Consider the following 21,901-nt stretch of genomic DNA (forward strand, 5'->3'; position numbering starts at 1 on the left):
TATAGAGCCTTTAAATAAAGTACTTCTGATGTATTTCACATTGCCATAAGCAACATAAAAACTGTCTTTTATGCAATAGTTGACATTTCTAAGAAAAATTGTTTTTAAAAGTTATTGGAAATAAAGCATCACTTACCGCTGTGTTTACATCTATTAAAATGTAATTGGTAACTCCACAAAGTCACGTGATCCTGCACCATGAATATGCCTTTGTGGTTGTTTCATATCGTGACTGTCAGGAAAAATACATTGTACTATCGAAGCGGTAGAAAAGTCGAGCTTTTGCTGTGCATTGATATCGTTCTGAACAAAGAAAATCGTGTTATGTGTTACAAGTGTGCATTTAAGCGCCAAGTACTACTTCCTTCTTTTGCACACGTTTGCATTGGCGATGTAAATATTTTATCAGTAAACTGAAGTCTCTCTAAGAGGAAAAAATATATTCTACAATATTTCAAAGAAAAAAAAGATATTGTTTAAAATGTTTATCGATTGGAAAAGGGAACATTTAAAGGTACAGAATGCTTGACGTGTTAATTTTCGCGGTATTTTAATACTGTTTCCTTAAATATTTCATTGAAAATACTAGATTGGTTACCTCCCTTTATCTATCGCATACTCTCTATAAAGGGATCGGTACAACAGCGGGGGTAATCACGTGACAGACAAGATGGCGACGTCCATGCCGAGGCAGGTTTTTTTCGTCGTTTTATACCCTTTATTACTGGTATTATAAGTTTTTATTCCGCTCACTTTCCAGCCATATTAGGAAGAAAGTTACTGGCTTTTATTTCATAGTAATATTCGCTCTATATCTCGACATTACTCAGTGCGAAATTTCTTAGCGGGATAACCTAAATAGGGCTCCACTTAGAAATTATGCGGGGTGTAAAGTCGAGATATAAATCGAAATTAAATACGAAATTAACGCTAATCACCTTTTTACTGATATGGCTGGAAAGTGAGCGTCATTTAACAAATACACAGAAGTAATAAAAGGTATAAAACGGCGAAAAATAACTGTCTCTGTATGGACGTCGCCATCTTGACCATCACGTGATTACCCCCTCTGGGTACAAGCTAATTTTACCGGTCCAAAATTGGACCGGTTATTTTCAGAAACACATCGCGAGATTATTCGAGGTTAAGGGGAAGTAATCCGTGTACCATTTCCGGTTTATTTTCCCGAACTTTTTGACAGCTGACAGGTAAGAATAAAAGCTCGTTCTAGTCAAATAAGATTCATAATACATATGCATCTTGAATACTACATGATACATAATATCCTCGCGGTACTTAAAAATGGAAACTCTTGATTTGTGAGCATGTGAATCTTTGTATTTGATCTATTTATCAACGGAATGTAGAGAGATTAAAAATCATACTCCGGGAAACCCCGCGTGCGAACCATAACATTGTAACGTCACGTCACGAACGGCGCTCCCGATTGGTTTTCGCGTTATCCAATTAAAATCGCTGAAACATTAGCCTGCACCTGTTGTATATAGACCGTTCCAGGGAGCCGTTTCATCAACGATTTACGACTAGTTGTAAATTACGATTTACATAAATTACGATGTTTCAATGAAATCGCGTTTCATCAAGCAAATCGTAAATTAAAGTTACATAAATTTCATACATAAATATACGACTGGGTAAGGGCACCCGTAAATTAACGTAATGGCGGTCGTTTTTGTCATCCACGATGACAGGAGACGAAAAATTACCAATGCCAAGGCTTTTTAGGGAGAGAATTGTTCTCGAAAACCTAAGAGATGAGAACATTGCTTCGATATATCGTCTAAGTAAGGGCGGAATAGAGCGATTGTTGGTTTTAATCGGGGAAGACATAGCACCAACTTGCCGGCGAGCTCATCCCTTTCATTCCGTCGCTTAGGTATGTAAATAAGGCGAAGAAATCATTGATTTAAACAAGTATAATTATAAAATTGTATTTATTTTCAAACAGCAAATAAGTAGAATTTAACCCAAAAACTTTAGAGTAGTTGCCCCTTGTTTACTTAGCATTTGACAACTCGGATTTTGCAAAATGGTTGAAGAATAAGTCATTGTTGTGTCTTTTCTTAATAAAAGCATTCGATGATTACCGGTATTAGTTTAATCATTTATTGTTGTGTTTCTTTACAAATGACTTTATGTTTAACTCATTCTATTTTGTGCCGACGTGTACTTATCGATGACATTAAGAGCAAGCTGATGTTGTGATTTATGGGTTTGGTAGAATGTAACCGTGAGCGATTATTACGGGTGGGTAATATTGCAGCACATTAATCCGGGAATCTCTCTCTCTTTCTGGCTGGGATTCAATGAGAATAGACGTCTAATTACATAGTTCTTGATTATTATAGTTTGCGGAATCACTCATCTTGTTTCTATTCACGTTAATTGTTTATCAGTTATTGTTCACTGTTATTAACCCTTAGTTACTAGCAATATCTAAGGAATAGAGCAAAGAAATCACTTCATTGGCGACGAGGATGGGATAAGAAAAAGAAATTCAAAGAAGAAATTCGTGTTAATTTTCAAAAGTTAGGACATTTCTCATTGAGTTCAGGATCTTGCGGCTAGTGTATTTAGCCGGCAAACGAACTTTTGCAATCTGTGAAAGTGCTGGTGTTCAGGGCTTCTTTGCTCGACATCTGTGACTGTGTTCAGGGCTTCCTTGCTCGACATTTGTGTGCTTGTTATTGTGGCATTCCTTGTCCAATAACTTGACGACATCCAGGGGACGCAGGCAGATTCTGGTAGAGATTGAAGACGGCAGCATCTCAACAGAAAGGTTTGCAAAGTTTGTTTGGGTTTCACTGTAAGGTATAGATTGAACCATTCAGTGTGGGTTTAAGGCTCTTGGATTGGATAAAATTGGTATCACAGGTTACTGACAGGTAAGGGTGTGGAATTCGCACAAGTTACGGGTCAGGTGATTCCTAATTTTGGGGCGTGTCAAGACTTAAACACATTGATTGGGGAGAAAGAGGGTTATTAAGTGAATACTTACAGTGGGTTAGCATACAGTAAATTTGGGGTATTTTTCATAGCAAAGTCAAATCCTTAATTTTACGGGTGCGGTTAATATTATTTCTCATTAATTAAACCATTTTGAGTGTAATATTGGAATTGTTCGTTTGATGGCATCTGAACTTGTCATTGACGGACTGAAAAGGGACAGTGACGTTCTAACGGTTCATTTCATTAAAGCGCAACAGCGTGTTGTGCTAATTGATTTGATTTTCAGGCGCTGTGGTAGGTAAGACTGTTTATTGTTTACCTGTTCTGTTTGCGGTTTTGCAATCAGGGTTTTCTGTGCATTTGGTACATTAATGCACAGGAAGGGTCTAAACGGCCTTGTTAAGTATTTGTGGGTTTGGGGTAAGTCAAACCCGCATGACTGGTTTTGTTTGCGTGATTAATCGTGCTCTAAGTTTTAACGTGCATACAATTTAATTTAATTGCATGGTTATTGAAATTCAAAGTTTTCAGGTACATCTGTTGACTTGTTCCAATTGTTAACCCTTGTTGTTGACATTTGCACTGGTTTCTATGGTGGGCTGTTAGTGTCTAAACTCATGTAAACAATTCTATGTGGTACCAATAGTGTAATATTGGGGAATCTATGGTGGGCCATAGTGTCATATTTTATGTGTACATGTTAATGGTGTCCATAGGGGTCATATTGACTGGGTTATTTTGTATGGTGGGCTATGAGGGTCATAAATACTGTGTACCGTTGTATAGTGGGCCATAGATATTGTTTACTGTTTGTGTCATTTGAGTTAAAATCTAGAATAACGGTTAAGGGTGTTATAATTAGAAGGATTAAATGGGTATTGAGTGGGATTGATGAGTGTATTATAAATCTAATTTAATACCGGGTTATTCTAACATGTCAGTACGCGTAAAATATGCTGATGTGAAAGGATTGATGTCTTTGCCGGGTGTGTCTGAAAGGCAGGCATGGAACATTGTCCAGAAACATGGTTATCCTGACATGAATATGTTGAGTGAAGACGAGGCAGACGATGAGGAAAGGATTGCGGGCTTCACTTTGTCCCATCCATTCCCGATGGATCCAGCAGCAGTTGGATATCCTAAGAAAGAGGAAACTACTAAACTAGAGAGTTCAGTTGCCAGGGATAGAAAAAGTTGCAACCACCGTTCAAGAGCTAGAGAGGAGGGCCGCGATAGTCTAGAAAGGCGTCACTTCTCGCGGGACAGGAGCTACTCCCCAAGAAGGTCTTACCAGTCTCCATCTAGAAGTCGCGATGGTAAACATGAATACCATTACAGGAAGCGGAGTAGTTCGCATGATCGCTCGCCAGAAGACTACCGGAGGAGGTCATCCGGTGGAAGACGTCGACATGGGTCGCGGGACAGAGAGAGTGACAGGGATCACTACAGACGGCGCCATGATCATCATAGTGGTCACCATCGCAGGTCCAAGTTTTATTACTCCGATAGTGACTCGGACTCCGATGAAAAGTATCGAACACTGAGGGGAAGAGAAGAGAAAAGGGGAAATCCAGATAAGCTCCCCAAGAACTTAAGGTATGATGGAAAGTCTTATTGGCTTTCTTTCAGACTGAAGTTTGACAGCTACAGAAGTGTCAACTCATGGACTGATAGTGAGTGTAGAGACTACCTAAATTGGTGTCTTGAAGGAAAGGCACTGGATTTCTTCACTATCACGACACAGATGGGTGATATGTTTTCCTTTTCCGAAATCATGAGGAAAATGGAGGCTCGTTTTGGTGCCAAAGAGCTGTCGGAAACTGCTAGAGTCAAGTTCCAGCAGGCCACACAGAATGCCGGAGAGTCCTTGGAGGATTGGGCTGACAGAGTGCTGACCTTGGCAATACCAGCTTTCCGAAAACTGCCAGAAAAGCATAACATGCAGGAGGCCATTTCAAAGTTTTGCCAGGGCTGTGTGGACAAGGAGGCAGGGAAGCATGCTTGCTTTGGGCGTCCTCATTCGATGAAAAAGGCCATTGACCTTGTACGACATCATCAATATGTTACACAGGCGGTGGATGGTACCGGAATGTCCGATTCGTATGCAGTGAAGGCAGTGTCAGGGGAAGAAGACAGGTTACAACGACTGGAGAGGATGGTCGAATGTTTAACATCAACAGTGCTGACATGTTCGCAGCCAAGTCGACCTGGGTCAGACAAAAGGTGTTACAAATGCGGTGAGGTTGGCCATTTTCGGAAGGATTGTCAAACGCAACAAGACGATAAGATAAAGAAGGGGCGAGAGTCAGGAAAAGGCCAGAGTCCTTTAAACTCAAGAAGAGCAGATGACATTGGTCGAACCAGTCCGCCCAAGAAAGTAAAGGGTCAACACACCAGCGTATTCTCTGTTTGTAGGGTTTCTCTAGTGTCGAGCAAGAATAAGGAAGAATGTCTTGAGGTAGGGGCTTATAGTCCTCCTCAAGTGCATTTGGTTCCTGAGTTTTCTAATCCAGTTCCGGATGTGTGTGGCCCTTCTCCAGAGGTGATTGGCAATCATAAGGAAGAATGTCTTGAGGTAGGGGCTTATAGTCCTCCTCAAGTGCATTCGGTTCCTGAGTTCTCTTATCCAGTTCCGGATGTGGGTTTCTCTTCTCCAGTGTTGATTGGAAATAATAAGGAAAAATGTCTTGAGGAAGGGGCTTATTGCTCTCCTCAAGTGCATTCGGGCCCTGAGATTACTATTGAAGTTCTGGTGGACAATAATAAGGAAGAATCTCTCGAAGAAGTGGCTTATTGCTCTCCTCAAGTGAATTTAGTTCCTGAGATTTCTAGTCCAGTTCTGGATGTCAAACAGAAGCTTTCAAAGAAAGATGGTTATAGTTGTGAACAGGCTACTGATGTAATATGTTCTACAATCAGTGATGGTGAATTGCGTCGTTACCAGTTTGACAGCGAAAATGTGGAGATAGCTATCACTTTACAGGAAGAGTATTTACAGTCAATTGTTGGTATGAATGACGAACATTGTGATTTTCAGGATGATTGTACCCGGGTTGAGCATTACCTTGGAAATTTCTCTTACATTGAACACTCAATTTACACAGGAAGTGCCAAACCAGTTAAGCCCAGGATTCGAAGGACTCCTGCTTGCTTGGCTGGGGAAGAAGAGCACCTGGAAAGAATACTAGATGCTGGTGTTGTAACAGAGTCGACAAGTGAATGGGTGTCAGAACCAGTTCTGATAAGGAAGCGCGAGGGTACAGACCGCTGGTGTATTGACCGTTGTGCGTTGAACAATGTGACTGTGAAGGATACCTTTCCACTACCCATTGTGGAGGATTGTTGGTATACGCTGTCAGGGAACATTCAAAGTGGCGACAGGCTGCACTCAGGTGGGTTTACCTTACTCCCTGAGTTGGACCGTTCCTCTGGAGGGTTTCCTTTACTCCCGGAGTCCAAGGATGCATCAGGTGGGTTTCCTTTACTCTCTGATGGCAGTAGATGTCCATTATCCATGGATGTCATCTTTGTCTGGGATCCTGGCGGGAAACAGGCAACGGGACCATCAACGTAGTCTGGTCAGACAAAAGGGCTTTCTTGTTCGGTCTGCCATACTCTAGGTCATGGTGATACCAGTTGGAATAGAGGGCTTACTTGCCCCGGACAACTGGATAACAACAGAGTGTATACTGTCAAAGTGGAGGGTCCATTGAAAAATGGACCCTATTTCAAGTGGTTCACTTGTTTGTGAAGACGCTGGAGCATGTACTGTGTTTGTGTCAGATGTAACAGACAGTGGCAAGTCGCAGTGCTGGGGTTTCTCCTAAGAAGAGTTGGAAAAGGCTCAAGAGGAAGATGGAGGGCAGTTGTTTATTGCAAGTCCAGAGGTGAAGTTTTCTGGATCATTAACGAATGTTTTAGACTGGTGTACGCGTTCAAGTCGAAGAAGGGCTCAGGTGATTAGGAATTGGTTATTCCGGAGATCCCTAAAGCGACGGTTATTGAACTCCATCATGTCATTCCTTCATCGGGTCACCTGGTATCATGGTTCTTGTGTGAATGTTTCACCGACTGACGCACTGGACATAGACAAATACAGATGCACTTTGTGTAGGCACAATATCTAATGCTGTTAATTTTCTCTGTTTTAGGGCTTCTTTGCTCAATGAGAGAAAAATTATTCAGCTAATGCAGGAGCATTTGTATGGGCTTCATTGTCCAACAAATAGCATTGGTGCATGGGAGAGAGCAAGAATTAGTTGGGCTTCTTTGTTCACTAATGAAAAATATGTTTCCCGGAAAGATTCATGACATTTGTTAGGGCTTTGTTGCTCAACAAACAATGAAAAGGCTATTAGTCACCCTACCCCACCTCTGGCTGGAAACTTTTAAGTTAAAGTGGGGAGGAGTGTTGTGATTTATGGGTTTGGTAGAATGTAACCGTGAGCGATTATTACGGGTGGGTAATATTGCAGCACATAAATCCGGGAATCTCTCTCTCTTTCTGGCTGGGATTCAATGAGAATAGACGTCTAATTACATAGTTCTTGATTATTATAGTTTGCGGAATCACTCATCTTGTTTCTATTCACGTTAATTGTTTATCAGTTATTGTTCACTGTTATTAACCCTTAGTTACTAGCAATCTCTAAGGAATAGAGCAAAGAAATCACTTCACTGATTTACCCCACCCGCTAATGTTGAACTTGTAGTTGTTCTACTATTAAATGTTGTGATTGAACAATACTTTACCTCGAAATTGTTGATTATAACATCATGATCATGAAAATGAATATGACATCATGATACTGTTTGTGTTTGCTATTTCTAAACTAGTTTATTGTATTTGTGAGTTAAGAAGATGCTGATGGTATCGTACGATTACCGTAAGTCGACCATGACCTAATTTCGACCACTTTGTTTACATTAAGAGCGCGGCCATTTGGATGACGTCACACGCAAGCGCTCCGAGTAATTCGATAAAGTGACATAACTACGCTTATAAACAAAAACAAATAAAAACAAAACGAGGAAAAAACAGGTAAAATTGCATTTCAAAATAAAAAATTTAACTAAAATTACACAAATTTAACTATATCCCATACATTTTATTGGTCCTATTTATTAAATTCCCACAAAAATTGAAATGTAAAGCCGACGATCTTAACATAACACTTTCATTGACAGCGCTTCATATCGGAAATAGTAGTAAATCGTAGTAAATTTAAGGCAAAGCTTTTTTTATTAAATTGGTTTTCAGACCTTTTCTTAATGGTGATTTTTTTTTTACTTGATTTATTTTAAGGCTTATCCAAAACGACTTTTGTAAAATGGGCACAGTGTGACAATAGAGCCTGCAACCACTGGGTACACCTGTCATTTTGTACAGAAATTAAAGTCATCAGAAGAGGTGCAACATTTATGTGCCCATGCTGTGCTAAAGAAGAGTGAAAATTGTTTTTAAGAAAAGTGAAAGAAACTTGTTCAATTGTATTTATAAAATATTGAAAACATATTTAATATATATTTACTGTTTTAGTTCTTGTTAAAATTGTTCAAAGAAGCGAAGTTTTAAGTTAAGTTGGCCTAATCCATTACCTCTAGAGTGCTGTCCCTTTCCCAGATGTGACGTATCGACTTAAGGTAAACAACGCGCGAAGTTAATGTTCTTGTAGTGTGTAAGGAACTATCGGCTTTGCGTAGTAAAACATGCTGTAAATAATCATTTTGACATTGATTTAAAGGGAATTAAATAAATCTCTGAAGGTAAATAGTATATTGCTGCATTTTGTTGCATAAATTCAGAAATTCTTTTACTTATTTCCTTAACCGGTCGACTTATGGTAATTGGAGGATACCTTATGTATTTAATAATTGTAGAAAAATCACCATAATTGTTTCTATATTGTTCTCATTTGATTACAATGTTGTTCGATTGGTCATTGTCAGCTCGGATACTAATTACCTGTACCCCCCGTACTCTTTAAGTATATTTACATGTAGAGCTAACCCTGTTACAGTTAATATACTTTAACATAGCCGGAAATTTAATGCTGAATGGGTTGTTGTAGGCTTAATTTTTTTAAATTATTTTAATTAATGTCAATTTTTTTCTCAAATAGTCTTTATATCATCGAAATTTATACTCAAAAAGCATGTTGATGCAGTTTTTTCAAAAGGTAAGTTTTATTTAGATAAACAATATCGCTTTACATTTATCTGTAGTGCACTGTACCACATCGGATTTTGGGCAGGAATACAACTCGGGTACAGTCTAATAAGGACTGGGTACGTTTAAGTATATTAACCTTACCCGAGGTACATGCAAGTATGCTTAATGGTACCAGGGGTACATGTAAGTAGTACCCAAGCTGTGAATAACCAATCGAGCGTGAGTAAAGTAGATTGTACCTTATGTCTTTAATAATTGCAGAACAATTACCTTAATTATTTCTATATTGTTTTCATTTGATTACAATTTATTTATTTGTCAAATTCAATTCTGCAGTGCTAAAAATATGCACCCCCCATCCAAAAATTTTATTTCGTGCATATTGATGAGGCTTTTTTATTTATTTACTCCTTTTCTGCATTCCTCCCTTTTGTGTTGGTAATGTGAACATGAAATGATGAGCACTCTCATGTTAATGAATAACTTATTTTTTATAGATTTTGGTATATTGCATATTGCCAAGGGAGATGTTTACTGAGGTTTCCATGCCATTAATGTGCAGGCTGTTGCTGACGCCAGCATGAGGTAAATGTAAATACAGTATTATGATTCATTACCTTATCATTAAACTTGGTATAAAAGCAGATAAATACCATAAAAGGTTAAAATAAGCGTAATGCTTATCATCTTTGACATCTAATAATAATTAGTTACGTACATGCGCAAAAATCATTAACTACCACAATAAGCACCATTAGCACTGTGTGATCAAGCTTTTGTTCTTTTATGTGTTAGCCAATGTAGCTAACAGTATTATCTTTAAATATTGTCTTAAGTTACATTATTTCATCTAGGTAACTAAAATATAGTGATTTGATAATACTTAAGCTTGTTTTGTGAAACTTATTGAGATGCTTTCCTACCTTAATCTAACAATATTAACTGTGGACTGCTGTTTTATCAAAGACAAAGCAACTGCCCAATAAAATATTTCAATTTACAGCAATATCTGAGCACGAATGATGAGGGTCATCTGCTGGGAGATAGTGGGTATCTGTTAAGGACTAACCTGATGACCCCTTAACCTCATCCCTCCCATGCTGCGGAACAGGCCTACAATGACCATCTTTGTAGAGCGTGGGTAGTAGAAAGGGCATTTGGAGTGTTGAAATCACGAGATTGGTAACAAATTATATAGGTTGTGAAATATAAGTCTTATTAGTGCGAGATCAACTTACCACACAGTATTTAAATGAAGTATTACTGCCAATCTCTTTCTTGTGCCTCACAGTGTCTTAAATCAAACGTAACTTCTAAAGCTTGATAAAGTACAACTTTAATTATCAAATTTTAGAATTTATATGTAAATTAACTTTTATTATAACTGAGGGTTGTTTGCATGTGTGAATATGATGTTTCATAAAAAAATGTCCGTTTAAATAAACTGATGATTTATTCATTTTATTTTAAATCTTAAAAAAATAAATTTTTTGCTTATCCTCAGACACTATGTATGAAATATTGTTTACTAGTGCATTTAAATGATATTGTGCATAAATAGTGAATACAGGCACAAATAAAGTGTTTTGTAGGCTATATATTATATATAATTTATATTGAAATTAAATTAATGTCAATGGTATCAGGACAATTTAGTCACTTAGACAAATGTCTATGTTAAAGAAATACTTTTGATCTTTGTTTAGATATCTGCATGCCACTGGTGGATGTTGGCCTTTCAAGTCCAATAAGTGCTGTGAAATATCAAGTGTGTACATGCCCCTGCATAACCTGTGTCTGGATTCAAACGTTCCACTGATAGAGGAATTGGTTGGAAACGTGATGGAACCGGAAGTTATGAACAACACTCCAGTACATCGAGCAGCATGTGATAAGAGGCAGCAGCTGATCAAACTGTTTCATTTTATTTTTTTTTAATTGTAGTTATAAATGTTATAAAGTGATAGATGACTTGAGTCTTCTCTGAATAGGCAGAGCTACACTACTCGGCCAAATGGCGTAAAGTTGTGTCATCGCTGATTTGGAAGGATTGGTATTCCTGGTCGTCTAGACACAATAGTTACAACAGCTGATGTTTGCATGTTTTATAATTGTGTATGCATAATTTGTCAAATATTTACTTCAAGATTATAGGATTGTGAAAGAAAAAAATGCCAATGTTCTGAGGACCAATAAAAAAGTTATGTGTTAGATATTACCAAGTGCCTTATTTAATATTTATATTAAAGGGAACTTTTCCTAAATTTTGGCAGATATTTAAGTTTTTCATTAAACGCTTTTATATTGATACATGTAAACACTGGATCTAAAAAGCTCCAGTAAAAAAAGAATACAATTAAAGAAAGATAAAAAGTAACTCCTACAGGGCTCAAACCACTGACCCCTGAAGTAAAAGCCTCACTAAGACCACTTGTCCGTCCATGTTGATACAATGAGTGATGTATTTTACACTTTATATAAGCAATCCTCATCGTGTCACAAAATATAACGACAATAACAGAATTCTACAAATTATTCAATTGTCGAGTGTTGCAGCAGTTAGATGCAACGCTTTAAAATTTTCAAGTTTTTAAATCGTCAAAAGATGCATATAATGGATATTTTAGAGCATGGTAAATGTTCAGTATTACTGTTTCCTCACAAATATCATAACTATAACAAAAGTTTGCGAATCTTAAACTTATTTTTTATGCCTCCCTTCGAAGAAGAGGGGGTATATTGCTTTGCACATGTCTGTCTGTCGGTCCGTCCACCAGGTGGTTTCCGGATGATAACTCAACAACGCTTGGGGCTAGGATCATGAAACTTCATATGTACATTGATCATGACTCGCAGATGACCTCTATTGATTTTGAGGTCACTAGGTCAAAGGTCAAGGTCATGATGACCCGAAATAGTAAAAGGGTTTCTGGATGATAACTGAAGAACGCTTATTCCTAGGATCATGAAACTTGATAGGTAGATTGATCATGACTCGCCGATGACCCCTATTGATTTTCAGGTCACTAGGTCAAAGGTCAAGGTCACGGTGACCCGAAATAGTAAAATGGTTTCCGGATGATAACTCAAGAACGCTTATGGCTAGGATCTTGAAACTTCATAGGTACATTGATCATGACTGGCAGATGACCCCTATTGATTTTCAGGTCTCTAGGTCAAAGTCACAGTGACAAAAAACATATTCACACAATGGCTGTCACTACAACGGAGAGCCCATATGGGGGCATGCATGTTTTATTTTAATTTAGTCAATTTACCAAAACTGGAAAAGGTCCCTTGAATATTGAACAGTTATCTGAGCTCTAGAAAAGATCATATACTTAAGGTACTTTTCCCAATTAACAATTATTCAAGTGATATTTTACCCACTGACTTTCGCCCTTACAGTTGTTCTCTGTAATGAACATTCTCAAAGCCACATTTAAACAAGGGCTGTTAGTAAAACATGCATGCCCCCCATATAGGCTGTCAGTTGTAGTGGCAGTCATTGTGTGAATACGTTTTTTGTCACTGTGAACTTGACCTTTGACCTAGTGACCTGAAAATCAATAGGGGTCATGTGCCAGACATGATCAATGTACCTATGAAGTTTCATAATCCTAGCTGTTAGCATTCTTGAGTTACCATCCGGAAACCATTTTACTATTTCGAGTCACCGTGACCTTGACATTTGACCTAGTGACCTGAAAATCTTTAGGGGTCATCTGCAAGTCATGATCAATGTACCTATGAAGTTTCTTGATCCTAGGCCTAAGCATTCTTAATTCATCATCTGGAAATCATTTTACTGTTTCGACTCACTGTGACCTTGACCTTCGACCTAGTGACCTGACAATCAATAGGGGTCATCTGCTAGTCATGATTAATCTACCTATGAAGTTTCATGATCCTAGGCCTAAGCTTTCTTGAGTTAATAACTTATCTATCATCCGGAAACCATCTGGTGGACAGACCGACCAAGCAAAACAATATACCCTTTGAAGGGGGGCATAAAAAGTGGGTTTGTAAATGTATCGGTACTTTATTATAATAAGTGTGCTGTCTATAAATATGGATATTATTGTCATAAAAAAATAGAAGTTTTCCAGTATATTAGATTGTTTCCGAATGTATTTACTAAACTTTACCCTTTTATGATTCTCTGTTCAATTATTGAGTCATCTACTGTTAAAATATGTTGTTTACCTGTGCAATTTTTTTGTATTTTTATTGAAATGTTTATCATAATTATGTTTATGGTATTTGATAACAGTTGCTATAATACTAGTTTTCAATGAATAAAACACAAAGAACATTCACAAATATTTATTATTAATCAGGAAGTACAATATATTAACTGGGCATGGTATTATAATTCATATGACAATTTATATCTTACATATAGTATGTGTAATAATAAGTTTCATAGACTCACTGAACACCATCACATGTAAAATCAATTAAAAGTTCCAGAAACAATTGAGCAATTTAAAATTTCATTTTTTGGAAAGAGTAACCAGTTTCTCATGATTATTGCTTATGTCCCTCTGAATGGCATATCTTTCCCTTGACGCCATCAACATCTCCTCACGAGTTTTATTACTCTGTTGCTTCATTCTTCACATGTTGCTGCAAGCAGATAAATTTACTAGTTTATACATTTAACAGAACTAAATATTAAATACACAACATATGACACTATGGTCAGAATAAGTTAGCATGCCTACATGACCTGGTTTTGTTTCCGAAAGTTGGTTTTTGTATTGCAAAATTAACCTAGCTTTCTGAACTTAAACTCAACATTTGTGTGTGACACTAATGCTCTACATTCCAATTTCTTTTTTAAGTACATTGATGTCGAAAGAATTAAATAAAAAATACCTTGACACACAAGTTCATACTCTGGTAAATAAGTTACCGGTAATAAAAGTTAAATGAAAAAATGCAGCAATACTTTATCCCCATAAAACAGAGTACAATGAAAAACAAGAGCACCGCATAACAGGTCTGAACGCTCGGCTGCGGGTGCATTTTTTAACGAATAAAAGCTTGTCAGAATTATTTTAAGGTCCCAGTGACCTTCTTAGACCTAGTGACCCAAATATGGTTGAGGCGTGTAGAACTCGTCAAGGTGGAGCTGCATATGAAGTTTCAAAGTTATAGGTGTAAGCACTTTGATTTTATGGCCAAAGTTCAATACATTGACAAAATGTTAAGGTTTGAGCATGACGCGGACGACACGACACGCTGGCTATTACAATACATTGGGTTTTCTCCGAAAACAGCCCAGCTAAAAATTGAAAACATTAATTGTTACATTTTCATTGTAGGAAATAATTAGCAGTCTGCTTTACTATATTCTATAGAAAAAAAAATTACTATTTGTTGCTTCTGCCTTCAGTTTTATGTTTTAATGTAGCTGAGTGACACAACTTCTGTTTGAGTTTTGACAACCGTGTTCTCTGTCCATTCAATTTTGGTCCTTCAGCCAGTAATACCATTTTGTTTTCTGGAAAAACAAAGAAATGAAAACTGCATTTGTGATCTTTACATGTAACACAGTTTTGCAGAGAAAGCAATATAAATCAATGTTGATTATTTACATCTTGTGAATCAACACTATAATAAATTATTGTGGACAATGATATTTATTTAATGCTTTCCGGTGGTTTATAGAAAAATATCGGTGGATTAAAACTGATAATTTCACTGTTTCAAACAATGAAAATTATCAGTGAGAATTATCGATAATTTTCACTGTTTACTGTGAAATGACGTAATTTATTTGACAAAATGACAACATAATCCCAACGACATTCTTAAGTAAAACTCTTTTACAATGTATATAAACTGCGAAAAAAGCATAAAATAAAAAGAAAATTTGTTGGATTCGGTGGAATATTGATTTTAATTCACTCCTGATCATAGAAAATACATATTTTCACTTGTGGCTGCGCCACTTGTGAAAATATCATTGTCTATGATCACTCGTGAATTAAAAACGATAATCCACCGAATCCAACAAATATCCTCTGTATAATAGACAAACAAATAGCATTCTCAATGATATGACATTTGTAATTACTAAACATGTTGTGTCATGTGAATCTAATACCTTATTGAAATAAAATATTTGATAATTGAACACAAAATGCTGACATGACACACTTTCAATCCATGATGTCTTGTTATTGTCAGCCTGAATTTCCATTTGTCTATATTAAATTATATTATTAAACTGTTAATTGATCTACACCACAGTCGCATTTTTGCATAGAAAGAACAAAACAATTAATCTTACCAATACCTTTTTATTCATGGATAAAGAAAATAAGCAAAAATAATCTTCATTCTTGTCAATATCAATTGCCGCCTTTAGTCTTTTGATGATTTTTGCTTTTGCAGACACTTGGCTGAAATAATTCGCGTTCAGATTTATCCTGAACGCGAATTATTTCAGCTGTCTTCATTCATGACCAACAAGTTCTCAACTCACATTTCAACCGTCTCCATCCGAAATAACTTCTTTTTGCGTTTAGTAACGGAAGGAGAGTATACTGTCGGCCAAACAGCAATCGGTAGCTTTCCACACCGGTCTACACGTCGTTTTCCAGTGTTTGTTTTTGTTTCGATTCACAACTAGCATTGTTTTTGTTAGTCCAAATAATTAGACGTTAATCGACCACATATTTATAGGAGTTATGTTTTGTGCGATATTTTCCTTAGCTGACAGAACGCGCGAAAATTACGTCATGCAATTTTTCAGACTGTGTCACTATTTTTTTCGGTTACAAAATACGTATATTTAAGTAGTCGTATTTTATGTATGTTGCATTTACGATTTCGTTGATGAAACGGAGTTTATGTAAAATCGTAAACGACTACATTAATCTCGATACATAATTTACGATCGTATAAAAATACGTAATTCTTGATGAAACGGCCCCCTGAATCGATAAATTGACCACCGCCATATTGTCAGTCACGTGACTGTCCGCCATTACACTACTGCCAACTTCTGCGAGTCTGCGATTCCAAAAGCCACAGACCTAGAGAATACCCGCTTCGCCAATGCCGGATAAATAAATTACTTAATTAATTATTTTCATGCGATTATCACATTTTTTGTTGTTAAAATGATTGTTTGAAGTTGAGATTGATTGTTACAAATAAATTGTTTTAAATGCTTTCGTGTATTTGTTTATTTTGTGTGTGTAAACAAGTGGTAATCATCGGCTAAAATTTGCCGGTTCAGTCGCTCATATCTTTGATTAGACTTTTTACTTTTTACTTGTTACAAACAATTCACGCATGTATAGTTGTGTTGATTTTAATAGCCGCAACATCAAGCAGATTATATTTTAATTAATACTTATTAAAGATTCTCGCGCAATTAATTACCTAATTGTTTGAAATTTGTATCAATTGGTAAAACTCTATATTCTAAAATCATATTGTATTAAGTATGATATTTTTAATACGCTTTCCATTTTTTTCTTGTTCTAACTGAAATTAGAGATACAAAAAATGTTGTTTGGATTTAAATTTTATTTTGTGAGCTGGAATAATGTCACGTAAAAAACGAGCTTTTTATCATGGGAGTGTGATATTGATCATGACGATCTTTTCGGTGATTATATGGAAGATGAAGAGAATGTGAATATATATAGTTGAATAAATTTTCATCTTTGGAATAATTTAACAGCTTAACATCCTAAAAAATATTTTATATGTCTTTGCACTAACGCAAAACATATGGATACACTTGTTTAGTCAATTAATCGAAAAGAAACTCCGAAAAAAAACAACACCTAAATAATATTTCAAAAAAATATTATTTAGTACCAAACGAATTTATTAATACATTTATTTGCATCTTAAAAAACGCGTCATTAGCATCAAAGTAAAGATTATCTGAAGACTGAAAGGCCGACAATATGACACAACAAAGAGCTCTATGCATAACCCGTATTATTTTTTGCAGAAAAGCTTCAATAAATTACAATAATAATACATCTAATTATAAAAATATAATTATCAATGGCATGAGTGCGCTAGTGTGATAAACAAATGAGTGATAGAAAGTGTAAGGGGTGCATTGAAAATAAACGTACTACAAAGCCCTATTAAAAGCGCAGTGCATGACGGTATTTACATGTAGTTTTAATTTGATGGGGTTTGTACAGAGAATGACGCTATTAACATAAAACTGAAAAACACAACTTCACATGATGCAAATTAAACTGTGTATTCATGTATATTGAAAACTCGTTACTAGTGAGTATGAGTGACAAATATCTAACATTTCAACACACATTTATCTATATACCTATATATATTTTTTTGAAAACATTATTTACCCCCGTTGGTGTCAAATGTAATTTCTTGTTTTTATGATGTCGTGTGTGCATTGCCGTAACATTAAATCTTCATACAGAATGAGGTTGTTTTAATTAACCGATACCCGCTAAATACGTTAAATGTTTTTATTTAATTATTAAATACTTTTTTTTCATAAATTAAACGGGCTATTATCTTTACGGTGTACAATTTCTGATATTCTATATTGGACACAACTTTTAATTTGTACAACATGTAACATATCTAATGTACGCAACTGTTAAGTATGTCGGAGGTAAATTATTCAACCAAATGACTGCTTAATACTAACAGAAAGGGACGACATGGTGGCATCATCAATTGACCAGTCGCCAACTCCGCCCACATTTTGTCGATCAGCCAATCAGATATCGATTTTTCACACACCCCTCAGCAACGCTTATCTGGCCGCCATTTTGTCCGACAAACAAAGCGTGTTGTACATATGGAATGGACGTATTTTTTAAGAGTTTACACATATTTTATATCAAATGCATGATCATTTCTTTTCGATCATTATTCAAAATTGTAGGTGCTATACATACTTTATAAAAGGTTATTATTTTATCTTTTATTTCTTGAACATATGAACGAGTAATGAGAAAACAAACACACTAAATAGTTTAACCACACCAGGTGTGTGTTCTATAAAACGTGTTATACCGTATGATGCACAATATTATTAAGCAGTTTGGGCGACATAATAATTGCCACACGTGCTTATTAATCTCAGCGTAATTGTCGATGATTAATAAATAACAGTATGTTGCGTGGATCTCAGAATGAAGGAACATTAAGGCATTGTTAGGTACTGTACACAAGAAAAGAAAACTATTTAATTACTTAAATGATTTCCAATTATATAATTATTTTCTGTGGATCATAAACAAGGGAAATCATTTTAAATTGTTAACTCAAATATTGTTTTAACTAAAGTTAAAACGAAAAAGGGTGATTTCAACGCGGCTAAGACAGCTTAGAGCGACTTCAAGTGTAAAATGTACGGCTTATAATACAACAACAACATTTCTAAAACAACATATATTGATACGGGGAGAAATGTGAAAATTGCAATTAACATATAAGGGCCATCTTGTTATAAATAAGCAAATGCATTATATGCTAAATGTTTTCAATTCGAATGTTCGTGAACAGCACCGTAATACCAACATTTCATTATTTGATTGTGAAATGTAACAGGTTCGCATTAAACATAAATGAAATAAAATGCATATTAGACTATCTGTTAATGAAACCACGAAATTTGGCCTGTATTAAATTATGGTTACAATCAAAATTTAATTTATGTCTAAATAAAAAAAATCGGTGTCTTTTTTAAAATAACACAATAAAACAAAGATCTAAACATTTTTAATAAACAAAAAACCCATCATGATATGGATATGTCATTTGCATTTAATAAAAATATTTTCAAAATTATATATGAATAGCCACCGGGTTCACTGTCAGACGGTTGAATACAAGTTCAAATTCAATTTGAAATAAATGCTCATTTTTACAACGGATTTTTCATCAACTCCCTATATAAAATGTATAAGAAACGTTTCTGATAGTCAGTCTGCCGTTAACTCATTTATTTTGATTACGCCATTTCTCTCAAAAGTATTTATGATTGTATTAACGTTTAACAAAGCAGTTTAGTTTAGTGTGCGGCTTTAATAATTTATATTATAGAAAAGAGCATAATACATCATTACAAGTATAGAATTTCCCTCACGTAATCCGCTATAATTGCGATCTGCTTGTCGGAGTATTCTAATCACTAGACCACGTGACTATGTGGGCGGAGCGATCGATAATTTGGCGACTGGTCAATTGTGTTTAATGACCAGACTGCCATCTGCCACCCAGTGTGGTTTATGACACCATGTTGTTAGTTAAGTCTAGATAATATCTGATCAAAACGAGATAATCGGTTTATGCAGAACAAAGGGACAATGAAACACCGGAATGCAAAGGCTTACACGATTTTAAAATTGATGCAAATGATCCAATGATAAATAATGCATTTAATTAAATTAAATGTTTTTTAATGTGTCAACTTGTTTATTTTCCTAGACAAATACCTACAAAAATGCATGTTTTTCAAACACTTTTCTGTTATAACACTAGCTTAACATCTCCCCTAGCAAAAAAACTTTATTTCATAAAATTTGCGTGGCAAACAAAAACGTTTTACAAAAAGAAAGAAATTCATCCGTTGAATAATCGGTGCTCTCTTATATATGTTACCGGTTGTAAGGCAGTTGTGTAATGGCGGACGCGGAGAGTATCCAGGGGAGATAATTGGGTAATTACTAAATTCTGGAATGGTCTATTTAGTCAACGGAGTCAACGGTTATATTCAACGGGGGACCAGTTAACAAAAATACGTGAACATTATGCCTAGTTTGGTAATTATATTGTTTTGCATGACAGCAACGGTAAAGCAACCTCATAATTACCTCATTATATGATCCAAACTCTGACACGCTACATCTTTGTTCATCGATATTTTTATTAAGAAAAATAACTTGATATGTTAACATTTTTACGATCTCAATTTTATAAGTGTTTGTAGAAACGGTTGACGTAACATTTGGCATGTTCCAAATAAAGGGCGCATACAATTCTGATCTTCCTATGCACTTGTAACAAAATAAGCATGAAATAAATGCAATAATTCCAACAAACTAGTAGAGTTATCATTTTATTTTTGCACTTTGTATGTAAGCACAGATTATCAATATACCATGTAATTAATTATTTTATAAGATAAATTATTGTATAACCCGAATGATTTGCAATATGTTGAACGTTTATTTTTTTAATGAACCCCATGTCAATATATGCTCGGAAAATCTCATATCACAAATTTACATGTGGTGCTGTTTTGCAATAAGCATTGCAAAAAGCATTGCAAACAGTACAGTCAAATCTTGTCAACAGAATAAAAAAGGAACTTTCTTTAACGTTGTTCATTTTTACTAGGGATACGACAGGCTACTGAAGACAAATTTTATTAAAAAAGATATGCAAATGTTTGTTAGACCGTGTATGCAATTATCCGGTTTAAACTCGCATGTGCAAGAAATGAACCAATTTGTAATGTTATTTATTGTTTTATTTTGATGCTGTTGTTTCTCGTGAGGTCGCTTATGTCCGCGTCTTATCTTTCTTTCTTTCTTGTTTCACTTCCTTATGTTTTATTTTTCCTTGCTTTAAGACTTGTTTTCTTCAAATTCAGCTCAATACGAAGTTTTGTTTTTAAATAAAATTAGTTTAACTATTCGCGTTTAAAAATTATTAAACGTGTCAGACGGTGTTGGCGTCATCGATGATGACAAAAATTGAAAATGAAAACATAAAATTCGTCTAAAGCAACTTTTTAATACAAACATTAAATTCTGATAGCGCAAATACGACGTTAACTGGATACGATTTTAACAAGTTATGATTATGTGTATAATGCGATATTCTAAACACTTATTTTTGGAGAACAATAAGTCCTCCTCCTCCTCCTCCTCATCATCATCATCATCATCCTCAACATCATCATCATCAACAACAAAGTCGGCGACGAATACATAATGATCATTATAATGTCCATGCACAAAGCCAAATAATAAATTATCAAGACTAACCTTTATTTTCGACTTCATTCGACATTCACAGCGACTCAAAAGCTACTGTTTATAACTACTGAACGAAGAGCGTCCGGGTAAATGCCTGTTTACGTACAGACCAGGTAATACGAGAACCCATTGCATGTACATAAGACAAACCGGGATTTATAAAAACGGAAAGCGTCGTTCCAGATCAGCTTGTTCGGCCTGCAAAAGCTAATCTAGGTCGATACTTTACTGCCATGGATTAGGCCCGATGGTCCCTAAGCGCGGCTTATATGAATAACATATACAGGTATACATAATTTTAACTGATGACTACACATCACGAAACCGTATTTGCTATGCAATGTAAGAAATTCAATATTGAGTTCGGTTTTGTAAATGTGTACATTTATTTGCGAGCTATTGTTTCCTGACCCAATATTGAGACGATTAAAATCCTTTTCAGAACAATCAAAGCATGCCTAACCAATTATCTGATTTGAGCTACATTATACCTGCAGTTGACATATACTATTAGTGAGTAATCGTTCGTTTCTGTTAGAAGTGTTTGAAACAATACATGTACAGCATAATAGAATATCATTCAAATGTGCAATATTGGAAGACATCGTAAAGTCTTTCGCCCCCCAAAAAAGAGAATTAAAATGAATTAAGCATTGTGTTTATGAATTGAACTTTGTTTTTCAACTTTAAGAAACAAATATCACAGCGCCAGTCTTTATTATACCAAACTAGACAGAAGTTTTGG

The 21,901-nt window shown here is 35.6% G+C and overlaps 2 protein-coding genes and 1 long non-coding RNA gene across 4 annotated transcripts in view; 2 read left to right on the forward strand and 1 right to left on the reverse strand.

The window, feature by feature from the left end:
* LOC127853811 (organic cation transporter protein-like) overlaps positions 1–21,901 on the forward strand; it is a 289,143-nt gene that overhangs the window by 62,454 nt on the left and 204,788 nt on the right. The window lies entirely within an intron of this gene.
* LOC127853818 (uncharacterized) overlaps positions 1–21,901 on the forward strand; it is a 289,097-nt gene that overhangs the window by 38,835 nt on the left and 228,361 nt on the right. The gene's annotated exons all lie outside the window — the stretch shown is intronic.
* LOC127853823 (uncharacterized) lies at positions 13,487–16,086 on the reverse strand. Its single transcript, XR_008036769.1, has 3 exons — positions 15,639–16,086; positions 14,522–14,651; positions 13,487–13,771 (listed from the first exon to the last, which is right to left on the reverse strand). It is a non-coding gene; the product is annotated as an uncharacterized LOC127853823 (long non-coding RNA).

Source organism: Dreissena polymorpha, chromosome 12 (assembly GCF_020536995.1).
Source record: "Dreissena polymorpha isolate Duluth1 chromosome 12, UMN_Dpol_1.0, whole genome shotgun sequence".
Lineage (NCBI taxonomy): Eukaryota > Metazoa > Mollusca > Bivalvia > Myida > Dreissenidae > Dreissena > Dreissena polymorpha.